A 22,309-nucleotide genomic window follows, 5' to 3' on the forward strand; every position below is an offset into this window, starting at 1 on the left:
TGCTGCCAACATCAAGGAAGCAAGGTTGCTATGGTTTGTCATCATGTCATGTCATTTTGACATTTGCAATTGATAATTTGACACATGTAAACAATAAATAAATTTTTCATAATTTTATGCCAATGAAGTCGCACGGGAACAGCTAGTAATTACAATAAAAGTTAAAATTCATAATTGTTACTGTGAGTGTTTTTTCTAGTTATTAGTTGTCATATATTAAAAGTTATTGAACCGATAAACTGTCGTACTAAAGATCCTCGGGTAACCTTATACCACTAGACGGTGTTGGAACACCCACAACGCGGTGCGATGACCTGTTTATATTCGCGGGAAGTTTTTCTATGCTGTTTCTATTCCAACTTAACAGCTAAATTAGTAATACAATATCTACATATGCGTTTTCTTTTGAACGGCTAATGGTTTTTAACAAAGTTCTTTTGTATCTTCGATATCTATCTATACTATTATAACAAAGCGTAAACACTCACTTCTTTGTTGCCTAAGATGTCGGCAATTACACCATATTTTCGAATAACTCTTTTTTCAATAAAAAGCCCTACATTTAGTTCACGCTTTAAGCTATATATTTATAAGCTATTAAACTCGGTTGGTAAATAAATTGGGTAAAAATCCTAATGTAGGAAAGAGACCATTAGTCATACTGCCAACATCAAGGATCATCAAGCAAGATTGCTATGGATTGTCATCATGTCATGACATTTGCAATTGATAAATTGACAAATGTTAACGATAAAATTAAGTTTTTCTAAATACCTGCGGATGAACAGCTAGTTCTAAATATATTTACATGGTTACGTGTGTTCTTCTTGTTACAGCTTTCGTAATTAAGCAGGTTCTATTCATAAAAAACCGTGTGCGAAGTTTTGATCTCAGTTTGCTATTAACAAACAGAGAGACGTAGTTTTTTTTGTTATATGAGAAGGGGGCAAACGAGCGGCGAGAACACAAAGGACACGAACGACGCCCATGGACATCAGCAACATCAGAGGAACTACAGATGCGTTGCCGGCCTTTGAGGAAATTGTAGGCTCGCTTCTTGATGGACCCTAAGACGTATTGAAAACAATAGTATAGGGAAGTAGTGTAACAATTTAGATTTTAAAAGCTTGTCGATTTCAATCCTAAAAAGACACAAGTATGCGCCATTACCGCTAAAAAAGATCCCTTTGTCGTCAATCTCCGGTTTGAGAACATTCCCCTGGTTGCCACAGCCAGTATCGGTATTCTCGGCGTTGACATATCGAGTGACGTTCAGTTTCGAAGTCATTTGGAAGACAAGGCCAAGCTGGCCTCTAAAAAGCTGGGTGTGCTCAATAGGGCGAAGCAGTACTTCCAGTCGGGCCACCGCCTTCAACTTTACAAGGCGCAAGTTCGGCCCCATATGGAGTACTGCTCGCACCTCTGGGCGGGAGCACCCCAATGCCAGCTTCTTCCATTTGACCGCATACAACGGAGAGCGACTCGAATCGATCCTCTGGCTTTGCGGAGGGACGTCAGTTCCCTCTGCATTTTTTACCGTATTTACCACGGGGAGTGTTCCGAGGAGTTGTTTGGAACGATTCCTGCCGCCGAGTTTCGTCATCGGACGACACGACAGACCGCCAGATACCATCCTCACCATGTTGATGGCTGGCATTCCACAACTATGCGGTTTTCGCGGAACTTTCTGCCCCGCACAGCCGCGTTGTGGAACGGTCTGTCCTCGGCGGTATTTCCAAACCAATACGACTTAGGGTCCTTCAAGAAGCGAGCCTACAATTTCCTCAAAGGCCGGCACCGCATCTGTAGTTCCTCTGGTGTTGCGGATGTCCATGGGCGTCGTTGACCACCTTTGTGTTCCCGCCGCTCGTTTGCCCCCTTCTCTTATAAAAAAAAAACTATTAATCAGGTTTCACAAGTAATACGTCATTAACGAAGAGATCATTTTATTTCTCTTCTGTAATAAATTGCTATTAACAATGGTCGCTAACAATCGCACAAAATTGGATTGGAGCAATCAATTGCGAAACTGATTTCGCAAACTATACATTTATTTTATTGTGTTCTAAGAAGATAGATGTAAACGTATACAATCTGATTTGTATAATAAATACTTTACAACAATAGCTTGGAGTTTTAACTTGTAGAAATGATGGACAACATACAGAAGATTCTAGAATAACGCCCACTTTTAGGACGACAAAGTAAAACCATTCATAAAATGAAACGACGATTTAATGGACATCCTGGATGTCTACTGGTTATTACAAAAAAAATGGTTAACAACAAGAAAGATTTTACGACTAAAGATGGTTATCTTTCCTTCATCTATACTTATATTAAAAAAGAGGAAAAATATGTATTTTTGGATTTTTGTATATATTTGATTCACGTAAAAACTACTGGCTCGATTTCGAAAATTCTTTCACCATTAGAAATGTAATTTATCTGTGAGTAATATAGGCTATATGGCTAACATTTTTTTATCATTTTTAAATTTCACGCGGGTGAAGTCACGAGCAATAGCTAGTAGTACTATAATGATCAATCTATGTTATAGATAGGTTAAATAGAAATGCTTTCAATGTGCTTTGGGGTTCAATTCACGCGAGTCACGTACCGTAGGCTATTTCAATCAGGATATTGTCTATTTATACGTCCCGTTTATAACACGCTCGCTGTGACATCATAGTGCTGAGTAATACGTTACTGTGTACAAGTACACGTGGCTCATGTTACCTAATGTTGAATTATAGCTGCTCAGACGGTACTGATATCTAGATTCAATAAAGAAAAAGCGATGATATTAGATTATAATGCAGATGTGATTAAGACGTGGCTCAGTGGTTTAAGCACTTGACTTGTAATCTACAGGTCTTGGGTTCAAATCCCGCCGTCTACCAATGTGATTTTCGATTTTTCGAATTTTCATATGTACATAATTTACCCGACGTTCTTACGGTGAAGGAAAACATCGTGATGCAACCTGCACATATCGGCGAAGAAATTCAAAGATATGTGTGAAGTCTACCAACCCGCACTGGGCCATAGTCAAGGCCTAATGACCCTAATTTAGGGTAGGCTCCGAGCCCCTCGGTGGGGTCACATAGTGAGCTGGTGATGATGATGATGATGATGATTAAGACGTTGCTGTTTTTTATGGCTCCTGGGCTTATCGACGCAACCGCAAAAAGCGATGATTTAGGAGGGCAGATATGGATGTTTTTATGTCATAACTACTCGTTTTTGTGCGAAAACTTATGAAGATTTTCAGATGGTTATTCCAAGAATATCCCACTTAGCAAGGTTCTTAAAGTTACTGTTTTCTTACTAAAGTGATTTTGTTACGTGAGAATATTAAATGATGTATTTTTAAAGTGTGGCAACAAAGGTTACAAAGAGATTATAAAGTTAATCCCCCTATTTGAGTATCAAGTATGTGATTTCCGTTTTAAAGTGACATGTCTTTGAATGTAATTCATCATGCTTGTCAATTTGATGGGCATTTGCATTATAACAGCTAGTGAGGCATATGATTGATTGCATTGTACGATATATCTTTATATTATAGTATGATAAAGAATGTTTGTAAGCAATTACAAAAAAAACATACAGACGAATTGAGTACCTCCTTCTTTTGGGAAGTCGGTGAATAATATTAGTAAGAAAAGGGCGTCGGTGGCTCAGGGGTTTTAACACTTGTCTTGTAATCCACTGGGTAGGAATGTCACCATATAGCAATGTATGCCAACACGCAATAAGCCAGTGTGGTTGACTATGGCCTACTTACCACTTACTTATGGTAGGCTCCGAGCTCCTCAGTGGGGACATATAGTGAGCTGATGATAAAGAAAGGGAGAATTATCAGGCATTCTAAATACAGTGAACAGAAAATGTCAGGAGGAGAAACTGTGGTAATGTAGGGTTGCAGCTTTTCAAAGGTCAGTTAAAACGACAAAGGAAATATCTTGTATCAGGTTTAGTACTTAGGCGTCCTCGATAGCACGCAGTGCGTTGCCTTTAGAAGTGAATCAGGCCGGCAACTGCATTGTTTGTGCACTTTGTTTTAAGACACTTGAAAACTGAAACTATTTTCATACAACAAAATAGAAAGGTAACTTGATAATGTCAAGGGATTTTGGAATAAGGGGATCAGGGGGATAATGTTTTGGTTAATAGTTATCAATAAAGTTTTGTTTTTAATAAGCGTAGTTTGCTGTAACCTTGTTCCATTGTTTAAAGTTTCTAGTTTTTAGTGAATTGTGAATAAAGTGAAAGATTACATAAATTTTCTATGTATAATTTTTGTATTTCAAATCTGTTAGAAAGGATCAACACTTTCTTCTTGTTGTTCGTCAATTGTAATTTATGTGGGAAATTGTTTTCGAAATAATTAAACTGAGAGATTTCTTTTTGTTTCTTATAATTATTTCCTTTATAGTCTTAATCAATTCAAAATATTCTCTTGGATCTCTCTTTTTTATGTTAATTATTTTCCGGTTTATAAATACTATCTGGTAGTAATCTGTTATGAAATTATTAATTACACTAAATTAAGTCGTCTTTTAATGTTACCACTTAAGGAAATTGTTATGAGAGAATGACAAACTAAACAGTAGTTTGTTTACTCTCACATCTTTTAAGTATTTTGGCGTAGAAAGTGATAAATATCTCTTTTCATATTTGGTGCGTAATGATTCATTTTTGCATGTCAAAAAGTAATTTTTCTTCTAATATAGTAGCCATCTAGTGGTTAGAACAAAACTCTACTAACAAAATAGTACAAAGCTTGGCTAATTCTTTCTGTAATTCCCCTAAAGTACATATGAAATTACCTATTTCTCCTCTTTATTGCGTTTTATTTCAATGCAATATTCTTATATCATCAAGACAATATAACTTCTATTTCCAAGTCTCGTGGTTTACCGTGGTTACTTGACATTTACGCAAATAGACCGCAAGCGGTGTGGATTGGAGCGAGAGAACGACGTGAACTTTGGCCGGTAGTAGCGTAACTGGGCGTGGCGCGATACTTCAACAGCTACAATAGTAATCTATCATTTGAATTGTATATCTATAGGTCTTGGGTTCCAATCCCACAATGTACCAATGTGATTTTCGATTTTTCGAATTTCATATGTACATAATTTACCCGATGTTCTTACGATAAAGGAAAACAAAGTGATAAAACAGGCACATATCCGCGAAGAAATTCAAAGATATGTGTGAAGTCAACCAAAACGCCCTCGTGGACCGTATAAAGATATTAAATGGCGCTCGGCACCACCCCCTCCCCTACCCCTTCGTCTAACTTAACAGTCAGAATTTGCTCTCTGGTTCTCTAGTATAGAATTAAGACTAGTAACTTAAGTACACTGCACAATACACACACAGACTTACCTCACAGCGAAAACGCACACACAGACCACACAAATGGACGACATTCCGTATCAAATAGCGGAATGTCGTCAAAAAAAAGGATCAGCGATACACTCCACACCTTTATGATCTAATTAGGATTAAAAAAAAAAAAACCAAAACGCACTGGGCCAGTGTGGTTGACTATAGCCTAGCCTAAACGAAATTAACAATGTAGATATCTGTAAGATTAAATGGTAAAATGATAAAAAGATTTAAAGATTTAAAAAATGAGATAAAGAGTTTCTGATAGTTAAAAAGCATTAAATACAAGTTCTCTATGCATCCGAGTACGCTTTAATCATCCATGCACTGAATATGAATTAGTATTCTAAGCAGTAATTGCATAGAATTAAAATTTATGATCGCAAACTGTCTAGTTGACGATTCCAATGCAGTTCGTATTACCATAAAACTGGTGCGTTGTGTATAATTACATAAAGTTTATTATCACAAACAACTTCGTATCTGTATATTTTAATCGTAAACGGTTTTTGTTATTTTCGAATTGTTACGCTTCTCTTGAGAAGAGTTGCAGTATTATGTAAATGTTTACAAGAGATGCTGTTTGGTCTAAGGAAGTTTCATTACATTTTATATTGGCTTGCCATGGCACTGTTCCGTCTGTATAAATGTTACACTGCTGATACTGTTCATATTACGAGGTTATTGTATCTCCGACTCGTAATGTTTGGACATTTTATTGGCTGTTAAACAGATATCTAAATTAAAACATCGTAATTACATCGTTGCACTTTCAATAAATTTTGTAATATTTACAGGCGTGTCCAAATAATTATTGACCAAGGACATTTAGCTTGCACCGTTGTATGTTATAAACATAACACTTTCACCCGAACTCACCCTAAGGCTATGGGAGTTGGTAGTAACAATGTGCTTGACCATGGCGCACGTTTCATTATTTATGCATAGGGCGGAGCCCCACGCATACAAGCATTAAAACAATAATACCAAGTTAAATTGTGTTTTCGGTTATCAGGTGCATTTAAATTGACGAAAGTAAGCGAAAGTTTCGATCGTTTTCTTTTTTGAATGTTATACAATTATATTTTTACGATCAAACGTAGTATAATTGACCGTGTGTGACGTCATTGTAACCAGTTCTCAAGTTGTGTACACGCCAAAATAATTTAACATTGAGCCAACCTTTGCATTGCAGGCCAAGGGAGGCGACTTAGGTACATTTTTGTAAAGGACATACTGTTTTTACACAAGATAATCCAAGACCGATATAATTTTGTTTGTGACAAATTAAGGGCAGGTTTCTTATGATTTCATTTAGTCTAAAGTTTTACATTCCGTCGTCACTAGCGCTAAACAATTACATTTACTAAAAACGATTTTTTGTTTAGAGCTTAGATGATACGATCCATCTTCAAATCCGGAAGTCGCTTGAATTTTCTTAAGACGCAAGTCAATGGCTTTCTTGTAAGTTTTGGAGATAAAAAGGTCATTGACCTCGTCAGTAGGGAATACCCACGGACTTATACGGTAGTTCGTAACATTATGTGCCATATTAATATAGTTTATATCGGCTTCCACTTTTCTGTTTGCTGCATAAACATAAGTAGAGAGCGGTCATGCATAAAACATTCAGTGAAGCATATCAATAAGCCCTTTATACGAAAATAGATTAGAGATTTGTAACGCCCCGTATTTTAGATAGGGTTGCAACCTATGCGGATTTACGTTATGTATTTTCGGGTTATTGGTTTGACATAAATGTTTTCAGGACATTCTTCTTTCAGGTCGTTAAGACGTTGTATTTGTCTTCTTTTAAGAATCAAAAGAAATTGTAATTTTACTTGTAGTTTCTCATCGTTACGTACTAAATGTTAACAACTCACTAGTGGTATTGTTTTTTCCACCAATGTTCTGATCTATTAAAAGTTGTCAGCCCTAATCTTATCCCGTAAGCGTAGAAAGTCGGAAGTGACCATTGTTAATAACAGCCGGCAGTTATATCTCCCATACAATGGTCAATTAATTTCACTTGCCCATAATGAAGTCGTTTTGATGACAAATTACTTCGATATGTAACATATAATTTCGAGGTAGTTTTTTTACTACTTTTATAATTGCTAATGTTAGCGGTGATTGACGTTCAGTTGTTTAATAACTTAACTGTAAGTGAGCGTTGATTTTTAATACAAGAACACATTTATTTTTCATGAAGTCTATACTAATATTATAGAGAGGAAAGATTTGTATTTTTGTATACTCAAAATAACTCAAAACTTTGATAACTCAAAAACTGGGCCGATTTCAAAAATTCTTTTAACATTGTAAAGCTACATTGGGTAATAGACTATTTTTTTAACTCCGCTCGAAAGCTGTTGCAAGCAAAAGCTATGTCAACTAAGAAAAACAAATAGCAAAGTATCTCAATTTTAGTCTCAAGTTTTTTTTTATAATTTTGTTTTGTCTAAGATCTAAATAACCTTCAAGCGTTTATTCTTGTTTTATTCAAATGATACTGATTTTTTTATCATACAATTTGTATGATATGATTACATTAACAATGACCTATCAATTGTCCGCATATAACGAGTTGTTAGGGCGTTTGTTAAATATAATAGTTTTGTGAGTGGGCTTGTGCGTCGAGTAAATTGTAACCGATTGCTTTATTTACGGGCGCGTGTAATTTGTCCGCAATTGATACTAGCGGCACGCAACGATGATTCATTCTCTACTTAACAAAAGATCATGTTACAAGATTAAAGTAATGCAATAAACTTTTACCTAGTATACTTAGCACTAAGTTTGATGTGGTAGAATCAAAACTATAACCCGAAATCTACACTAATGATTTGTAGTTTTGTATCTATTGAAATAACTCAAAAAAAACTTGGCCTATTTAAAAAAATTCTTACACCGTTAGAAAGATAACCTATCCGTAAGGTAACATAGGGTATATTTTTATTTTTTTTCAAATTCCCGCAGACGAAGTCGCGAGCAACAACTTTTTAATAGATAAAATGGAAAAGAGCGTAAAGTTTAGAAATGTTTGTATGTCTTATGAATAGTTCATGTTTCTTATATATAATATACTAGCTTTCGCGAGCGACTCCGTCCGCGTGAAATTAAAAAAAAACAAAACCGAGTAGCCTATGTGTTCTTCCAGACTGTCCTCGACATCCTTACCAAATTTCATCGAAATCGGTTGAGCCGTTTAGGCTACAAACTCTAACAAACATCCATCCCTCCATCCATCCATCTAAACTTTCGCATTTATAATATTAGTATGATTAGTATGATATGAACGATGAAATGTATTGTAATGGACTTGTTTAGTCTGGATATTAAATGTTGTGTACGTAATATGTTTTTGCACAGATGTTTAAAGTGGCAGGGGGAGAACCCTCGGTGTGACAACCTATACTAAGACATATCTTACTCCTTACTTAATCTTACTAAGATTATAAATGCGAAAGTTAAGATATGTATGGAAAGGTATCACAACGGCTTAAAGAGTATCGATGAAGTTTGGCACAGATGTCGAACACAATCTGTAAAAACACAGGTACACTTTATTTTTATTTCAGCGCGGACGGAATCGCTAACAAAAGCCAGTTTATCAAACATACCATGTATTAAAAGCCTAGAATCATGATCGATGATAACGGTAATGTAGAAAAGAGCAATTTACACGAAAGCTATTGGTATAGCTGTGTATTGTGATGTGAAATCGTCCGTCTTAATAAATATAGAGCAATAACGGTGTTAAAAGCACTGTGTGGGACACAGAGAAACACTATTAGCAACGCATTGACTCCTACATGATTTACAATCGGGTGTTTTAATTCCTTTTGATAAAAATTACAGGAATAGCGACTTCAAAAAGGACGTTCTTAATTCAACTATCATATATGTTTTTTAACTATAAATAAGTAAGAATGTCATCATCATCATCATCATCATCATCATCACCAGCTCACTATACGTCCCCACCGAGGGGCTCGGAGCCTACCCTAATACGGGGTGACTAGGCCATAGTCAACCACGCTGGCCCAGTGCGGGTTGGTTGACTTCACACGTATCTTTGAATTTCTTCGCCGATATGTGCAGGTTGCATCACGATGTTTTCCTCCACCGTAAGAACGTCGGGTAAATTATGTACATATGAAAATTCGAAAAATCGAAAATCACATTGGTACATGGCGGGATTCGAACCCAAGACCTGTAGATTACAAGTCTAGTGCTTAAACCACTGAGCCACCGACGCTCCCAGTAAGAATGTAAATAACAATAAATTAAAAGTAAAGTGAAATTTTATAGTTTTGAATTTATAACACATAAAGCTAATAGCAGGCCAAGTGTTTTAAGATCGCTTTACTAATAAGAGTTAAATGAGAAAAAAGTCTTATCGTATAAGGAAAGTTGATTTCTAAGAACTAAGTATGACCGCAGGTGGGCTTACAAATTGACTCCTACACTATACTTTCTAATAGGATGTTAATTAATCTGCGCATACGCAACTTAAACGAACCATTTAATATGGATCACATAGTGTTTGTTTAAAGATTAATTATGTAAGCGTAACATTTTGTCTTTTTTCGTTAACAATATTATAAAGTAGAAAGATTTGTGTGTTTGTATGTGATGAATAAATTGAAAATTACTTAACCGATTTCAAAAATTATTTTACCATTAAAAAACTACGTTAATAGTATTACATAGACTATATGTATATGTTTTTTAATTTTACGCGCAGAAGTCGCGAGCAACAGCTAGTATACCACAGTAGACCGCCGCTATAGATATGTGTGATAAACTAAATGGTCACAAAATTCTACTAACACTTGTTTGTATTATCATAAAAAGTGTTGAAGGCAATATGTTTCAATACAAATGTTTTCCTAGTGGCAACCCACTCTAAGGTACGGCGACTTTCACAGTAGTAGTTCTTAATTAGGTATGGGTAATTTTTGAAATGCGTAAAAATGTTAAAGTTCATTGGTATTCATAGTAAGTAAATAACGGTGACAAGTTACGTATTTATATTGTAACTGAATACTGCTTTGAAAACTGTTCTTTGATAAAGAATAGAATTGTCAAAGTGTGAACGGTATTGTCCACGGTTTTAGTAATTGATATTTCAAACGTTCGTGGTTTGTAAAAAAATGAATAATTTAATTACACATTAAAAACTAGAGGTAGAACTAGAAAGAGATGGTTAGATTGCATGAAAGTTGACATGATCAAAAAGGGAACGATGACCGAGATGACGTATAACAGAATTATCTGTTTACGGGAATAGGATAAGGATGGTGATGATTAGAATTAATTTATTTTTAACGAGCTATAGAAACTTGATCTTAATACTCGAGTTCAAGCGAGCCGTTTAACATCTTTTGTAAACTCTAGACTTTGTTTACGTCTGTGACTGCAGTTATCGCTACCCGCTCTAGATACGACGTTAATACGTGAAGTTTCACGAGCAAAGCAAGCCGCAACGGTATCAAATGTCCTTTACGATGCGTTTAAAGATAAGTACATGCTAGCTGCAAACCAGTATAAGGTTCATGTCCATAAATCGATTTACTGACCTTCTCAAGGCATAGTTATGACTAAGAAAATAAGACGAACAGTTTAGTCTTATGAGATCTCTTAAAAGATGCCACTCTTCGTCATATGCTCTTGGTTTATGTGTTTTTTTAAAGTCAGTAATTGCAGCAGTTAAGAGACGATTGATGATTACTAAGTGTAGTTAGTAATCCCGGTTTATGACATAAATCTTACCTTGAAAAAAAGTTAATAAAAAACAAAGGTTTTAACGTTTGTGACAATTTAATGTTTTATGTACTAAAAGTGTCTACCCTTTGCGGTACAAGCCGGAACATTTGCCAATATCATGTTTACAATTATTTGTACTGTTACAGCGTGCGCACACCTGAAATTAAACTATTACACAACTGTTTAGTCTGGCTTTGAATCCTATTAGCTTGCAGGAGATGTGCACACTACTCGAAGTTTAGTTGTGCAACTAAAGAGTTGAATTGGCTGCGAAACAATCGACAATCGCACCAGATATGCGATAGTTTAGTCAAAGCTATGTCCCCTCTAAGTGATATTGTAGAGTAAATAAATATCTGACCGGCAATATGCTTGCGAAACAACTTTGTTCGGTGATTCATCGCAACAAGTCACATTCCAAAGCGAGCCCCATGTTACGTTACATCTAAACGGTACTTTACTGGGTTTAATCTTCCTAATAAATGCGAAAGTTTAGGTAGATAAGAAAACCTATAGCCTGAACGGATCTCAATGAAATTTGGCATAGGACGGAGTCGCGGTTGAAAGCTACTAAAATAAATATGATATTATTTAGAAATAGCCGGGAAAAATAAAAAGACAAAATGACTTGCTGATTTTAAAGATAAGAAACAATAAGTAAATTTTCTTTGCTAGTTTGTTTAAACAATTTCAAAATGCTGGAAAATATCATAAACTTTAATGATGTTAAAAAAACTTATATTTTTCCTTCTGTATATCTCTACTGGTTATAAAAATCAACTTTCGACATAAAATTGACTTACATTACGTTCTCAAGTCACTGATAAATTCCGTACAAAAACACCCGGCAACTCTAATGATGTTTAGATCAATGCAAGCGAATATAGCTCTTATACCATTGCAATAAAACTTACAAGTGTATACTTTGTAATCAAGTACATTGCAAGATATCGCGTACTGTCGACGATGTGATCGGAATACCAATGTGAATGGAATCTACGCGTGGTGAATGATATGAATGAATGCTCGTTGCCATAGTTACCGATCTCATTCTATCAGTTTTTATGCGCGCAAAAACTTTGTCACCTTTCTAGATTGATAACAATACGATACCTTGTTTCGGTTTTTTATCAAGTAATTTGTAACTTTATGTAGTTGAATATTTAATTTTTCTTTTCGTATGTGGTAAAGCTCTTTATTGAATAAGATTCGTTTTGTTTTAATTTATTTAAACGACAATTTGTGTCCTACACAGTTTGAAGATGTATTAACAAAGCCAACTAATAAGAATTAAGGCCCATTTATACTATGGAAGTTTGGTACCTAAATAAACTCCATCTTTTTTTCTTATAAACTTCAACAGTTTTAAAGATTTTTATCAACATTTGGAGGATAACTCTATAACGTACTGCGGCCATTGTATGTTATTGAAGCATTTTGTAAGATATTTCCTGATTGCACCGGCTATGGCTTTCATACGAGTTAATTAATATACGTTTGTAAGACGTAATGAACTGCATTGTTACAACGGCGACTCAGCTGTTTGTAATTGTATGGGTGTGTGTGGTCGCAGGTTGATACAATGGATTTAATTACACCGTAAGGTGTGTTGCGATGGCAGGAACACGACTCATCATGTGTCTTGGGTGTTACATGACACAGCTTTGTTGCAGTCAAACACAGAGATTAAATCGAGTTAGGGTTAACACGTAGCAGTAAAATGGAAGACCTTGCATGTCAGAAACGGTACGAGATTGAGATATGTCAGAGTCAAGTGTCGTATCTCCCTCCGTAAAATTGCATGCCCGTAGGTGTCCCAAAATCAAATATTATGCTAGCTACGTGTATGTGCTTAGCTTGTAATCAAATATGCGAGATACTGGCATGTGTATTTCCGCCTTTAAGATATAAGGTTTGCTTTTATTTATATGTGTATTGCGTGTATATTTAACTACGGGACGGGTTTTTTCAAAAGGTAGTGAGATAATAATAAGAATGTTTGAATAAATATCAGTGAACATCGACGGCTTCTGTATTATATTGTTTTATTGCTTTTGTTATGCAAAAAGTATGAGGTTAATTATTATATTTGCATGACAGGTTTACTGCTACGTAACATACATTGCCTTATTTAAATTACAACCGTTCACTCGCCGTGCTCCTTTTCATACTCTAAATTTATGATTTAATATTACAATTAGTACTGTCGTGGTCTACCGTGTGACAAGATTATTAACATTTAGCCTACAATAAAAAAATCATCTGTTTTTATCTTGCTAAAAATATCAAGATACTAGCTGTTGCCCGCGACTTCGTCCGCGTGGTATTAGAAAATATACGAAATATGTAAGTAACAAAAAGCTACGTATCCCTCGGGATCCGGACATTTCGCGGGGATGAACCTTATCCCCTTTGTAATCCAGACTTTGTTTTATATCTGTGCCAAATTTTAATAAGATATGTTGAACCGTTGCAGAATGATCGGGTAAACATTAAAAAACTAAATTAATGAATCCCACGGGAACCGTAACTATTACCGGGATAAAGAGTAGCCTATATGTTCTTCCAGACTATGCTCTAAACTTGTGCCACATTTCATGGAGATGCGTTCAGCCGTTTAGGCTACAAACGCTAACAAACATCTGTCCACCCATCGTAACTTTCGCATTCATAATATTTATATGATTTAAAACTAAGAATTATGTAATCTCTCCAACTTCAATGATCGAATCAGCATTATTGTTAAAGAGGAAACACATACATGAATATTGTCACAAATTGTTTGCTCATTTAGATTAATAAGAATTATAAAACACAATGTCTTTGTTTTAGTAGTTTCTTCGAAGCGGCTGTATCCTTGAGTTCCGGGTATTGGTATTTCGACACATTACCATAAAAAAGTAATTCTAAACCACAACTCATCGGTATTCGTCCGCAGTTACGTGTGACTACAATTGTCACGCGAAATATTTGCCCAATCGAATTCTCGGCAGTAGCTTTGATGATGAAATACACCGGTAATCTTACGTCTGTTAATTAAAATTGTATACGTCTTCTTAATTATTTAAAAAAAAATTAAGCACTAACTAGCCGAGGTTGTAATGGATGAGACAGCGCCATCTATTGGCTGCATTTTAAAACTATGATTTTAAAATGCTAGATGTGGTTGTTTTCATACAAGTCATATGCAAACTTTACGATATTTTTCTTTCTCTGATATTACAAACTCAGTTCTTTTTAATACCTTGTTAGCTATCATTATGTTACAACAATTACCAAAGCGTGTGCGTGCAAGAAACTATTTCCGGGAGTAAATACGATGACGACCGGTTAACAATGCCATAATTCATTCGCTGTCTACTTTGAACTTTCACCCTTTTTAAAGGTTTTTACTATTGACTAAGGTGCGGTGTTAATCTTTAACCTTCCTGTTGTTTGTCGTATTGTTTAAAGATATTTTTGTTATCTATACTATTATAAAGAAGAAAGATTTGTGTTTTTGTATGTATTGAAATAACTCAAAAACTGCTAGGGCTATTTCTAAAATTCTTTCAACATTAAAAGCTACGTTATCAGTAACAGTCAGGCTATGTTTTTTAATTTTTTTTCACGCGGATAAAGTCGCGTGCAACAGCTAGTACAAACATAAAATGATTACCGGTAATGTTCTTTATGATTTTTCGATGTGAATGTGTGATGTGATGATGTGAATGAATGATTTTTTCGTTACATTAATTTAAATTACATTCTACTTTTTCTGGTTTCTGTCTCATTTAGTCTTTGGTTATTTAGTCTATACTAAGGCTATTCCGAACACTTAACTCTGAGTGTGACAATAAGTACTGTAAATATAGAACTAAGCTAGCGTGTAATAAAAGTTTTCTTGTTAAAAAATTATGACATCAAAGTTTAATTGCTTAATTAGAAAATCCACGTGTGGTTACTAATTATACAGTCTTTATACGAAGTTAGTTTACGTGGTACAACTAGTTATTAAATTTTTAACTTTATTACGAGGGGATAAAGGTGTAGTTTTCTTTGTAGCAATTTTATGGTAAGTACCCATTGTTCATGTTGAGTTTACAGTCGGTTGCTCATCAAACCTTCGGTAATGTTGAATGAGTAAACATTGCGTTTTGTGGGATCTAGGGTTTTACATGCCATGTCTTGACGATTTATATAAAGAAAAGGCTTTCGTAATTTTTATGAGACAAAGCTAGGTAAGCGAGAGGCCATGGGTCCGCGATATTTTTCTCGCTTGTAGAGGTTTCTCACTTTTTCTCACACTATCGGAGTTTTTCGCTTTTGAAGGTTGTCGGGACGATTTACAGGATAGACTGTGATGTAGTTATTAATCTGTTTTTCTATGTTATTTTTATTTAATTACCAAATTGACTTACAATTTACAAACGTCAATAGTCGGTAACAGATACTTTTAAATAAATAAATAAAATAACTTTGAATCCTTATTAATACTACAATACAATTATGAATAAAAAATAATTAAATACAAAATAATGAAAAACGTTACAAATTAAATGAAAAAAAAAAAATATTAGCGTTGCAATGCTGCAATGTTATATGAAGGTGTGCAAACTACTCGATTTTAAGTGCAACTAAATGGTTGAATTGGCTGCGAAACAATCGACAATCGCACAACAGTTGTGCGATGATTATTCAAAGGTGTGCGTTCCGTTCGCGCTTAAAGTCGAAGTGAGTAAGAATGCATTTGTTACTCGGGATCAGGAAGTTTAATACGAGATGAAACTGGGGGATACTACTAGAGTAGTATAGCAATACAGTAGACCTCCTAATAATATGTATAGGATTACAGAAATTGGCGTTGTAGCTATCCCTTCTTATAACGTTTTCAACAGGACAGAGTCATAAATCACGTTATGGTGGGTAATTTCCGCGTTATATAGGGGTATGATATTCGCGTTATAGAAATCGCATTGCAATTGAAAAGCGCATTATATAGTTTACTGCATTTTTATGCAAATGAAGTGCAAAAATGTTTAGTATCAGCATTTTAATCGGTCTATACGTGAGAATGACAAGGCTAATTACTGGTGTTGTTATAAAAATTATATAATACTCAAATACCTCAATAGAATAGTCTACTCGTATACTAATATTATAATCAGGAAAGATTTGTGTTTTTCTAAGTATTGGAAGAATTCAAATTCTAATGGACATATTTTAAAAATTCTTTCAGCGTTAGAAAGGTAATTTATCTGTGAGCAACATAGGCTATATTTTTAAATTCCACGTGGGCGAAGTCGCGAGCATCAGCTAGTTTCTTTATAAAGTCGCGTGCATACGTAGATTTAAGTCATAACGTTGGCTGCACCGGCCATTGATCTATTGTTCTATTTATTTATTCCACAAGCGTGACTCCTCGACGACAGCTCTAATCAATCCGTGCATTTAAAACATGTTCATTCATTCTGACAGTGCTTATTGATTCTGTTGTCAATTAGGTATAACATAAGGTAGGAACTAATTTATTACCAAGTTTTATAACGCCAAAAAGTTGCTACAAAAGACGTTCTAGAAATATCCAGTCCTCACTCATCAGTCAGCTATCTAGCAAGTAACTTCATAACTTGTATGTAGAGAGTTTATTTGAATACTTGTTGAGATTTTCAGAAGAATCAGACCGATTGTTACATCAATAGATTTACGAATTAAAAAGCCTTATGGAACTTTTATAATGCTCTTGAGTCTGGCCATAAATAAAAATCATTTGAATTTGTTACAAAAAAAAATAATTAAAGTCTCTTAACATGAAGAAATTACTTATTGTAATATGTTGCTCGGGGCCTATCGTACACAGAATCTGAAACGTTTAAAATAGCCTATCATCGATAGTATCTATGTAATGTTTCTAATAACGACCCATTGCATTGAAATTGGAGATTTTATCCGAGTCGAAGAAATCGAACATGACAAATTGCGACAAGCTTTGTCTTAACGTATACCGGCTCCATTATGTCACACGTAAGGGAAAGTGCGCCAACGATAGTTAGGTTTATCTCAAACGAAATCGAAATTAATTTTCAATACACTATTGATATAAGAAACTGTGTTGATAGTTGGCAACTTCCAATAGGTACTTCCATGAATCGAATTTCGTGATTTGGAAAGTATTGTTTTTAAAATAAATTACGTAGTTATATATTTCTAATTTAATAGCGTGAATTAGAAAAGATTGAAATGAGCATATGATTTTGTCTTATCTTCATGTTGAAAAAAAAAATAATGAGAAAGGATTCCGCGGTTTTTTTATACTAGACGTGTGGTAAATCTGAGTTTAAAATCAGATTCCGTTTTTTGTATTATGTTCACTCACTGCAGTTATAGTTGTGACCTTGTCAAATCAAAATAAAAGCACAAACTAGGAACTGGAGCAAGCCGTCTGGAATAAGGCCGGCAAGTCGTTCTTGGCATTCTTTATAACAAAAACTCACGTTTTTTGTTTATCCGAGCGCTAGGATTCGTTTCGCATGTTACGTGATGCACCGTTGATAACTGCTCGCGTTGTGATATGCGTTTTTATATTTTAGATTAGGCTTTTAGGAATTCACTTGATTGCTTTTCTTATTTAAATTCGGGTTTTAATATCGTCTAATATTATAGTAATTGTATTGTGGTATGAAGACTTTAAATGTAGTCATCAAGGTTTTAAATAGTTACTTTAATCTTGTAAGAATGTTTGAATGCCTGTTTGTTCCCGGTTAACTCCATAATTGTTTAGTAGATTCTGATGAATTAGAACAGAAATGGATTATTCTGAATAATATAAAAGGCTAATCCATCCCCAAAAATTATACGGTCCATTTGAAGTAGCTTTTTTCTGTTTTTTATGTAATTAATAACTTCGCAAGGATATAAAGGGTCCGATTTTTTTTAATCTCACGCAAACTCGCAAACATATTTTCGTTAACGATTTACGTGTAATAGTATAATTCAAATGTGCAAAATACTATGTAAAATAGTAGATATCTATGGAGATAACGTTGATTGTAAATTTTTGCACAAAAATGCCTCAATTATCTTATCACAAGACAAGACGTATCTGGCTTAAAATTACATAAAACTTAACTAGGACACTTTAACGTGTTCAATTTTTTATCGCAAATACAACGACCTTGTCATTGAATGTAGTTTAAATAATCGTTTCATTATATTATGTAGTGAATTTTTTATTTCTTAACATTTGACTCTTTAACACTGAATTATAAAAGGGATTTCTAGCTGAAACAAGCAAAAGATAAAATAAGTTAGCCCGCCCTTTATGTACAGGGTAGAAGATGAACAGAAAAAGGATATGTCCTTCCCCTAATGCAATGGATATATGATTTATGAATAATTAAAATAACACCTTTCATTAATTTTGAATTATATTGGTACCTTGAACGCTGTGCCGTTTCCTTTTAAAGTGCAGTACTATTCGCGACCTCGATAGCGCACTGCCGTCTACAAAACGTTTTGGTCGATAACCGGATCGTAAACATGCGCTGCACCTGCCTGACACTATTTGCCTACTTTGTGCCACTACACTATATCTTTCAAGTTGAATTTATAATTAACTAGAGATACACCGTTTTACAACGATACAACTTTTATGTTCAATTTCAATTATTGTCCTAGAGTCGTCAATGGTTGCTTAATGGTCGCTTATTGTGGATTTCTTACACTAAATCTACGCTTAAGAGGCTTCTTTAGTAAAGGACGATTCTGAAAAAATTGCAATGCCGAGAGATCAAAATTTTAGTATAAATTGAAGTTTAATATGGCCTTATATTTAAGACGCTGTTATATATTTATATGTCCTTTCAGTTTTCTAGTTTCAGTGCGTCAAAAGCAGAGGTATACTTAATTACTCTATTGCAATCTGTGTAACGCTTACAGAACTATTAATAAGTGTTTATTGTTAAGCTTGGTTACTATAAAATTCTTCCATAAACATTCTAAAAATATGTCGATGGTCACCTGTTCTATGAACTTGTTAATAAATTTTCTCACGTCACAAATACCTTTTGGAATTTGAATGTAACTGGAAAAGTTTTATATTTTACCGTTGCACATTAAATCATAAGATGTTAATTTTTTTCAAATGATGACCCCGATGTCACTGTCAATATATGATAAACAGCATATTTTGTAGGAAGACTTATGTTGCGGTCAAGTGCTACAGCATACTTTTTTATGTTATGAAGAGGAAATTTTTGTATTCTTGTATGTAATGAATAAACTCAATAACTATGGGACCGATTTCAATAATTCTTGAGTAACATAGTCTGTTTACTTCATTTTTTTTAATTTTGCGCGAATGAAGTTAGGAGGAAAAGCTATTCTTCAACAAACGTGGTAACAAAACCGTGAGCTACATCCACTTACAGTAATATATTGTTTTCTCTCTGTCTTTTCAAAGAGTTTGAAAAGGGTGGCAATATTTTTAGGTATTTGCTTTTTGTCGGTCGAAACAGTAAGTCATTTAACATGACATGAGAGAGAATCATTCAGTGGTAATCAATCATATAGTGTTAGAATTGAATGACATGATTATATAGAATGACAATTCTGCTTATGTTTCTATTGAAAATAGAAATGCGACCTACCAAATGAATAGGATGTGTTCGGTAATCACTAATGTAGATTTATGTAACTAAAATTACGTTTAAAGTATAGGAATTCTGCAAAGCGTATCTAAAAGTTTAACGGCTAAATACGGAGAAAAATCTTAAATAATACGTTTCGTAAGAGCCGCTTATTATCTGACAGATGTCAAAATTTAAAAAGAAATCGGTTTTTAGGCATAACCTTATTATTTAAGACACAATAAATGTTTAAATAGTTAGTTCAAAATTAAATGCCTTTGACGTACTTAGAGCAAGATCAAACTCCTTTCCACAGTCACTACAGAATATTAATTAGCAATCAAGAACCAGCAACTGAACAAATCAAGACATTACGCAAAATAAAATTAGCCAAACTTATCATAGTATACACACTCTCCCAAGCCGGGTGGTCGCCGTGGGAGAAAAGACCAAAACCCTCTACAGACTAAATTTAAATCACAAAATGTAATATGTGTCCATAGTATAGTATACATTATTTGAATTCCCTGAAATCTCAAAATAAATAATTACTTTCTTTAAACAACAGACAAATGTGCTAGATATGAGGATTATAAGAATAGAAGAAAGTTATAATGTGAGAAGATGTAAAATGCTTGATATCGGCTAATAATAATAATAAGAATACATAAGAGTATCAGGACATGCTAGTTATACCAAACGTAATACTTTTTATAAACAACAGAGAAGAAGCATTACAGAACGATTAGAAACTAGTGAAACCTAGGAAAGAAATAGAAATCTGTAGAGGAGGCCTGTGTCCGAGGACAAGCTGTAGATAGAGGATTAAATAACTACAACAGTCAGCAATTCATCAAGACAGTAGTGAAAAATAACTATGTTTATAATAAATTTTGTTTTATAGTATTGTAGGAAACATACTCTAAAATATCTATAGCAATAAAGGCTTTATTATTATTATTATTATTAAATGTTTAAATGCTGTTTCAGTATTCTGCTGTAAAGACACTTTAGACTTAGTTTTGGTTTATTAATATTCGCCAAAGAATTTTCTTCGTCTTAAGAAGGTTCAAATTAATTTGATCTGAAAAAATAATGCCTATGTTATTCACATAGCAATAATTTTGTTATTAACTTTTTTATAAAGCGAAAGCAATCAATGAATCTTCAGTTTTTTATGTATGTTATGATTTGGAACGGTATAGCTTTATGAATAGAAAAGGACGTAATTATTCTACGCTTCAAATTAATCAAGTCATCCATCATTATTACCGGTGTGGTCCAACAAACATTCGTTAGTAATTTTCTTAAACATTTAAGTCAATATGTAAACTTTCTCTAACCCAATTCACTTTTTCTTTCATTTCTTTATTTTGTTACTGTAAAATTTCATTATCTTTGACACATAAATTTTCATTATCAAAGGTTGTTTGGTTGTTTGTTGTTTTTGAGGTCGTATTTGCATTAACAAGTGGCAGTCGTGTTGGTTGCAGCTCGTGTTCACTCTCAACACACTTCACGTAGCAAACTTATCTAAGCTATAAATTTAAACTTCGACGCGCTTACCGTTACTGAAGGCAGATTAAATTGTACAATATCTGAGGGTCAATTGGACCCTTTCCCTGCGTTCTTGCGGGTTATTAGAAAGTTCTAATTTTCTACTTAACTGAGTTAAGTGTGCTCTTAACTTATGGTTCCATTAGTTATATTGTTCAGAGGTTTTCTTCCTCATGTATTTTGTTATGAACATAACGTTGCAACTAACTTTCGTAGACGGAATATACACGTGCTGTTCGTACCAGGCATTCGCTGGATGATGAATTAATGTTACTATTTCTTTCAATAATATTTCACATTTATCTGATAATATTATTAAAATAGCCTTGATAGTTTAAGAGTTTATTTCCTAGTCCATTTAGTAGTTCCAAGTTGTTTAAAGTGTTCACAATCAACGACTGCTTCGTCTATAAAGTACTAGCTGTTCCCATGCGGCTTCATCCTCATAGAATTATAAAAAATCATTTTTCAAATTCATTGTCAAATTCTCAATTGCAAATGTCAAAATTACTGTTTCCATAATGACCTTGTTTCTTTAATGTTTGCTTGCACCTTGTAGTTTATGGTCCCTTTCCCACTGTGATTGCTGACATCCTACTCCACAAAATAGTGTGTGTTTACGCTTTATTATATTTAATCATTTAATATGCATACAAGATGAGGTTATCTTAAATGCAGCATAAACATAATCAATAACAGCTTGAGGTGGGCAAAACTAACGTTATCGTATCGTTATCGTACCATCATCCTTTAGAATCAGACGTGAGAAAAAACGCTTTTTCTATACATGGCTGTTCTTTGTTTGATCCGTTAGGGTCACCGTAATTTCTATCAATATTGAGGTGTTTGTTTCCGTTACATCATTCATAATAGAAATATGTTTGTTATGCATTGAAACCTCTCTAGGTAGTATAGTTGTTGATGTTTCTTTAAGGACGTTGTAACCAGTAGCTTCAAGATTTTGTTATTTG

The 22,309-nt window shown here is 34.2% G+C and overlaps 1 protein-coding gene across 1 annotated transcript in view; it reads left to right on the plus strand.

The window, feature by feature from the left end:
* The window catches only part of LOC106104041, a 168,117-nt gene that overhangs the window by 16,981 nt on the left and 128,827 nt on the right, over positions 1-22,309 (plus strand). The gene's annotated exons all lie outside the window — the stretch shown is intronic.

Source organism: Papilio polytes, unplaced genomic scaffold (genome assembly GCF_000836215.1).
Source record: "Papilio polytes unplaced genomic scaffold, Ppol_1.0 DF823691.1, whole genome shotgun sequence".
Taxonomy (NCBI): Eukaryota; Metazoa; Arthropoda; class Insecta; order Lepidoptera; family Papilionidae; genus Papilio; species Papilio polytes.